We start from the raw sequence: 6,769 nt of genomic DNA on the forward strand, positions 1-6,769 counted from the left end.
AATTATCCAGGATACTGCAACTCAGTATAATAGTTTGGAAAATGTTATTGCGCTGAGACTTCTTGTAATTCGATTAATACAAAAGGCATACCAGGTTTTTTTATTTTTATCCAGCACGCTGAGAAAGCGGATACATAAATATAACTTTGAGAAACTCAAAACCGACACTGTGATTAACCATGGGTTAAGCTGTCTGCTTTTGGTCGTCTCCAAATTATTATCATCCCATAGCTCCATTGCACTATGGGGGTGAATACTACTTATAACAGTCTCTGCGTGACATTTACTGATTTTTATTAGAATCCATTTCGAGTTATTACGCCGGAAAGCCTGTAAGCAAGTACAGAAGATTACATTAATATGTAAAAAAAATATTAATAATAATGCATACACTGATAGAAGGATTTCTTAGTATTAAAAAAGATTTGTTAATATTTAACAAATTATTTCTTAACGGAGCTTTATTTAAGAAATATTTATTAATATTTAACAAATCATTTCTTAAACATCATTTTTTTGTATTTAATAAATATTTCTTAGCATCTAATAAACGATTTGTTAATATTTAATAAACGATTTCTTTCCATTTAAAAAATGATTTATTAGTATTTAATAAATCACTTTTTAACATTTAATGAATCACTTTTTAATAATTAATAAATGAATATTTTATATTTAATATATTTTTTATTATTTGAACAAATTTTTTTTTTATATTTAAGAAATTATCTATTAACTTATTTATTAAAATTTAATTCATAAAATCACACAGTTCAAGAATATATATCTATATATGTTTTTGCATGCAGCTACACACATTCATTAATATTTGTATTTATAAACAAAAATAACTAAAACAACCATCGTATAAAATTTTCTGTTCTTTTAATTTCAAAATACAATTTCATAGTAATTAACACTATAACTAGAATAAACAAATTAAAATTTCTTATATTAAACTACGCTGAGAAATAACATAAAATCCGTTTGATAGTACATGTGTTTTTAATGGTTTTATATTTGATTAAAATTGAACTGAATAAAATTAACAAGGCTTCCATATTTTCATAGTTATAATATGGATGACAATTTACAAACACTTCTGATATAAATATTATTTAAGTATATGAGAGCTTCAGTTGTAGGTTACGTTTAACCAACAATGCAAGCTAGAACGGAGTAAACAATATGACGTCGCAACGACACACACATATAGCTCTTTTAATACGTGTACACCACTACAGGCTCGTGTGTAGCCCTCTACCGACAAATTCGTCTAAGAAATATTTATTAAATATTAACAAGCCTTGTTTGGTGCTAACAAATATTTCTTTTATGTTAATAAGGCTTTGTTAGCATTAAAAATATTTCTTAATAATAAAGATGTTACTTATTTCATTATAATAAATATTGTTAATAATTACTAAATATTTGTTAAATCCAAAAAAGTCAGTTGAGAAAAATTTAATAAATCAATTTATTACTCCTAAACAAATCCTTCTATCAGTGTATTATTTACTTTCGTTACAATATGAAAAAATTTGGAAAATCCAAAAGGCACACCTCAAACGCTCATATTCTATTTTTATTAATTAATTTATTTTTACGTTAACACGAAACATTCTTTGATTTTTCAATATTGACAGATCATCATGACTTAATTGAAAAAAAAAATTAGGCGTAAATATCAAATGAAATAAAAAAATTATGATCCTGAAGTCAGCAGACAATTTTTGGATTTTTTTTTTTTCAATAGTTTAATTTTTAAAATTAACAGCAAATTTTTTTTTTTTTATTATTATTTTCAACTTTTGTTGACTAATTCTCGGCAAATTCGGGCAGATAATTTCAGGTAATTCATTTCAAGCTTAAGTGGCTATTAGGGTACTAGTATTAGACGGCCAAATTACGGAAAAGCTTGCTCAGCAACCCTGGCTATCTATCTAGATAATTTACTAGGGACTTAGTTAGCCGGAATGCTTTCCTATAACATTTCTTTCTGCTTTTCGCTTTGCGTTTGAGGCGTATGATTTAGGCAACAAAACCAAGCTTGTGAAATTGTCATCAGAGAGAGAGCCACAGCGAAAAAAAAAATACATACGGGATTATGTATACAAATACGCTATCGGTCATCAGTTTTAATTAAAATTATAACAAAAACTGTAAGAGCTATGATAGTGAATAACGAAAGGGATCATCTGGACAGAATTCCAAACAAAATAAAAAGAAAAACAGGTTGATTCAGTGAATGGTTCGCGAGATATCGTGTTTACATCCGCACATTCCAATAAACAGACCAATTGACGTCCAACTAAAATTTTTTTTCGACCAACTTTTTTTAATGATATACTCAACAAGATGACTTTAAATCATGTTGGAATTATTTATTGGAATGTCCTCTTGACATTGGTGCATGATTTTTTTTTGTTTAAGTGTTATACAAAATAGTGGAGGTGACTTAAGTTGGCGACTTTAGGTTCGAGGTGTGCAAAATGCTATCTGGCAGCCAGAATGGAAATGTAGATTTTTCGAAAATTTTCAGCATCTTCCTGACGTTTCGGTAGCTCGCGCTTAGTTTCAAACGACGACGGCCCTTGTACTTTTTTACTAAAGTTGAAGCCAATTTTTGGAGGTCAATTTTTCAATCTGAGATTTTTAATCTGCGCTTTAAATATTGTTAGTGTTCTTATAATTTTATATATAAATGTACAAGCAATACTGTTAACCGCGTATCCTAAAATCTCGGATTGACAAACTAGTTTCGAGTAAACGGGGTTACAAACGAAAATATACATATGTAACAAAATATGTATAAATAAAAACTTACATAATTGATTAAACCCGGGTCAAAAAATTAGATCTGTTTTAAAATAAATTATAAATTCAAATGTTTTTTCTTTAAATCAAATTTATAAATCGTATTTATTTTATATAGAAATTTAATCTGTTTTTGCCCGTACTATTATTCCTTATCGAGGCCAATATCAGACTTATTAAATCGGGTTTAGACTAAAAACAGACTTTTTTTATTATAATTATTAGCCTGTGTTCAATTGTTTTTAAGGACAAAAACAGACTTTATTTACTATAATTTTTAGTCTGTTTTAATCGCTTTTAGATAAAAAACAGGACTTTTTATAAATATAAATAATAATAATAAAAATCTAGATTTATAAATTTATTTTTATTTTTTGGTATTTAAAACATGCAAATGCGCTTCCGTAATAAGATGTCACAAGAATTTCGATGTTTTCTAATGCCAAAATATTTTCAATTTCATCCAGTAAATAAGAAAAATTTCTTGATATTTTAACAGTTATTTTATCTCTTTTATTCAATGCTATAAATATGCAGGCAAGACAACTAAAAATTAAGCTTCCAAACTTTCATTAACTGCCGGCATTTTTAAATAAAAGATACTGAGTAAATAGTAAACAAAACATAAACAATTCTGTAGCTTAATAGTTTTTTTTATAAATATTGGCCATAAAAAAAAATCTTACAAGTCCATGATTTAATCCAGTTTTGTCCTTACAAATTTTCAGAACTAAAATTTTAAAAGTTCAAGAATTAATCTACTTTTGTCTGCCCGTAACGAAATAGTTTTCTAAAACAACAGGTCGAAAACAGCTTAAAATTTTTGTAAAAGATCAAAAACAGATCAAATAGTCCAATTAGACTAAAGTCAGATCAAATTTTTCGACCCTGGAAAGTTCAAGATTTATAAATTCATTAAAATTATCAAAAACAGCGCTAACCAATATTTAGATATTTAGAAATGAAAAATGAAATATTAAGCTCAAAGACTTTTCATGTAACTGGTGATTCTATTGATGATAGATTATTAAACAAATAGGTAAATAAAATACCAGTTATAATTGATATTTATCTCTAATTAATAAGTTTTAATACGAGAGTGGTTAAAGAGCTATATGACACCCCTTGCGACCTTCAACCCACTCTGGAAACACTCTGGAATCATAGTCAGAATGTAAACATTCTAAATCCAGTATGTTTCCAGAGTTTTTTTTGTGCCCTTTTTCCAGAGTGAAACCAAAGTGGTTTCAGAGTTAATTCAGAGTAGATCAAAATGTTTTCAGAATGGACCCAACGTGAATCTAGAATGAAATCAGTGTTTTCAAAATGGGCTCAAAGTGAGTGCAGGATGAGATCAGAGTGTTTTCAGAATCGGCCCAGAGTCGATGAAATTTAAATATTAAGGAATAAAAAAATTTTGGTACTTTCTAAACACATAATTCAATAATAATCTACAGAAAAAAAAATTTTATCCCAATTTTTCAATTAACTATGCTTTTGTTAATTAGTTAATTTTTACTTGTTGAAAGTTTACATAAAAACCCTGATTATTTCTAAATTAAAGACCACGGATTTTTTTTATACTTCTCGGAGCTATTCTCGAAAAGGTTTAGAAAAGATCGCCGTTAGATAAAAGAAAAAATTTCGATTTTTCACTTCTTTATTAATAATCTAAAGCATTGAAAAATAAAAAACGTAAATAGAGCAATCAAGAAAATTTATTTTTTTTATTATTTTGTTTTTTTATTGCTAAAAGCTACATAACAATAATTAAAAAAATTTTTACTTGCATTGTTTAAATAATTGTTATAAACAAATGCATTGTTGATAAGATTTAACAAAATTTTTTTTTGAAAAAAAAAAAAATGCTTAATGATAATAACGATTTTTAAGAAAAAAATCGTTTCTTAAAAAAATTTTTTTATTGCTCAACAGCGCATTTGCTAATTAACATTTTTTTTTTTTACTCAATATTAATATTAAACAACCATAATGTTTTTTCAAATCATCATTTATCATGTTCTCTCATATTAGAAAAAAAATTTTTTTTTCGTTCATTCATTATTTGTTTCTTAAGCAAACAATTTGTTATAAAAAAAAAATTTTTTTACGCAAATTTTTTTTCAAATACTAAAAGCAACCACGCGTTTTTTTTTTTGTAGAAAAATTTTTTTTTTATTTTTTCTATAATTTTTTAAATTATTGTACACTTGGACTTGTCGTTATCTATTTGTTCTTCTTCATTGTTATTAAAATAACTTATTGAAGATACGACTAAAACACTTCAAGTCTTTTTTATTCTCCATTAATCATTAAACAAATTAAGCTTTTAATCGAAACTGTAACTCAATTGCTCAATAAATTATGAATAAAAGTAATTTTTAAGAATACTTTTTAATAAATACAAAAAAATTGTTAATTAGCAAATTCGCTTTTTAGTAATAAAAAAAAATTTTTACGAAACGATTTTTTTCTTAAAAATCGTCATTTTCATTAAGCATTTTTTCCCAAAAAAAAATTTTATTAAATCTTATTAAAAATGCATTTGTTTATAGCGATTATTTAAACAATGCAAGTAAAATTTTTTTTTAAATTATTGTTATGTATCTTTTAGCAACAAAAAAACAAAATAATAAAAAAAATAAATTTTCTTGATTGCTTTATTTACGTTTTGCACGACTCATGTTGCAAAGCATCAGAGAGTGCTTTACGATCGAAAAATTTTTTTCGCCTCACTTCGGCAACTAATTCAATTATTATACCCTTGTTAGTTCACGGAATTAAGATATTTAGCATACTTTTTTTAAGATAATTTAATGGAGATTAATTCCATACTTTTTAAAAATTTATTTAGTTCAATAAAAACGAAAAAAAACATCAAAATAGTTTAAAAAAATTTCCTCTCCGTCGAGTACGCATCCTGTATACACAATAAGTTGTGAAAAAATCCAGTAATTGAATCAAATTTTTTTTTTTTTTTAATTCTTTGAAAGATTCGTAGATCTCCTATTGAAAATGGCTAGGTAACTCAGTGTCGTTTAATTACACTTAATAAAAGCATAAAAAGGCCGTATAGCTATACATATATATATTTATGTAAAATTAACATGGATGGTGATATATCTATACATTATACATGCATTTATTCCACCAGAGGCGCTTGCGGATAACCTTCTTAGTACAGCTTTTTTTTTTGTATTATTGCTAATTGGTAAGCCTGAATTTTTTCAATTCAATTCTTTTTGATTTTTTTTTTTATTTGCATATACTTTTTTTTGTTATTAATCGAGATATTTAAATTAAGTTTTCTTATAATTATAAAAAAAATACTAATATAAAAAAAAAAAAAACTAACAAATTTTAATAAAAGAAAATAGTATATATTTTAAATTTATTCGTGCTTCCCGCCATTTTTTTATTATTATTTTATTATTTCATAATAAATGAGGATTATGAGTCGTGCATTTTTGGATGTTCCTAATTTTCTTTAATAGTTTAATCAGAGTTACCTTCTATAGATACCAAAACTATAATGGAATTTTTAATAGAAATTTTTAGTAAATTTTGGAGATGTGAATAAGTACTACTCTTTTAACTCAAGAATTTTCGTATGCTCTAACTAAGAAAAAATTTATTAAGCCAAGAGAAAAATTTCTTGGGAGAAAAAATATACATAGAGAAAGGAGGAGTCGTCGGTACTAGACAACGGCAATGTGAGTAGTTCGGTGCTCGTCACTAGATAGCGCCTACCTTCTGAGGTGTCCCTGTTAAGAAACTTATTTCAGAAGTATTATATACTCCCCTGAAAATAATAAAATTTATTATTACAAACATTTTTAAATTAGTTATGTTAACATTTGATATGACTGATTGTACGACAAAATAGTTATCTTGACTATTTTCCGACTGATATATATATAATAATTATAAATCATTATTATATATATTATGA

This window comes from Microplitis demolitor, chromosome 6 (genome assembly GCF_026212275.2).
Source record: "Microplitis demolitor isolate Queensland-Clemson2020A chromosome 6, iyMicDemo2.1a, whole genome shotgun sequence".
NCBI lineage: Eukaryota > Metazoa > Arthropoda > Insecta > Hymenoptera > Braconidae > Microplitis > Microplitis demolitor.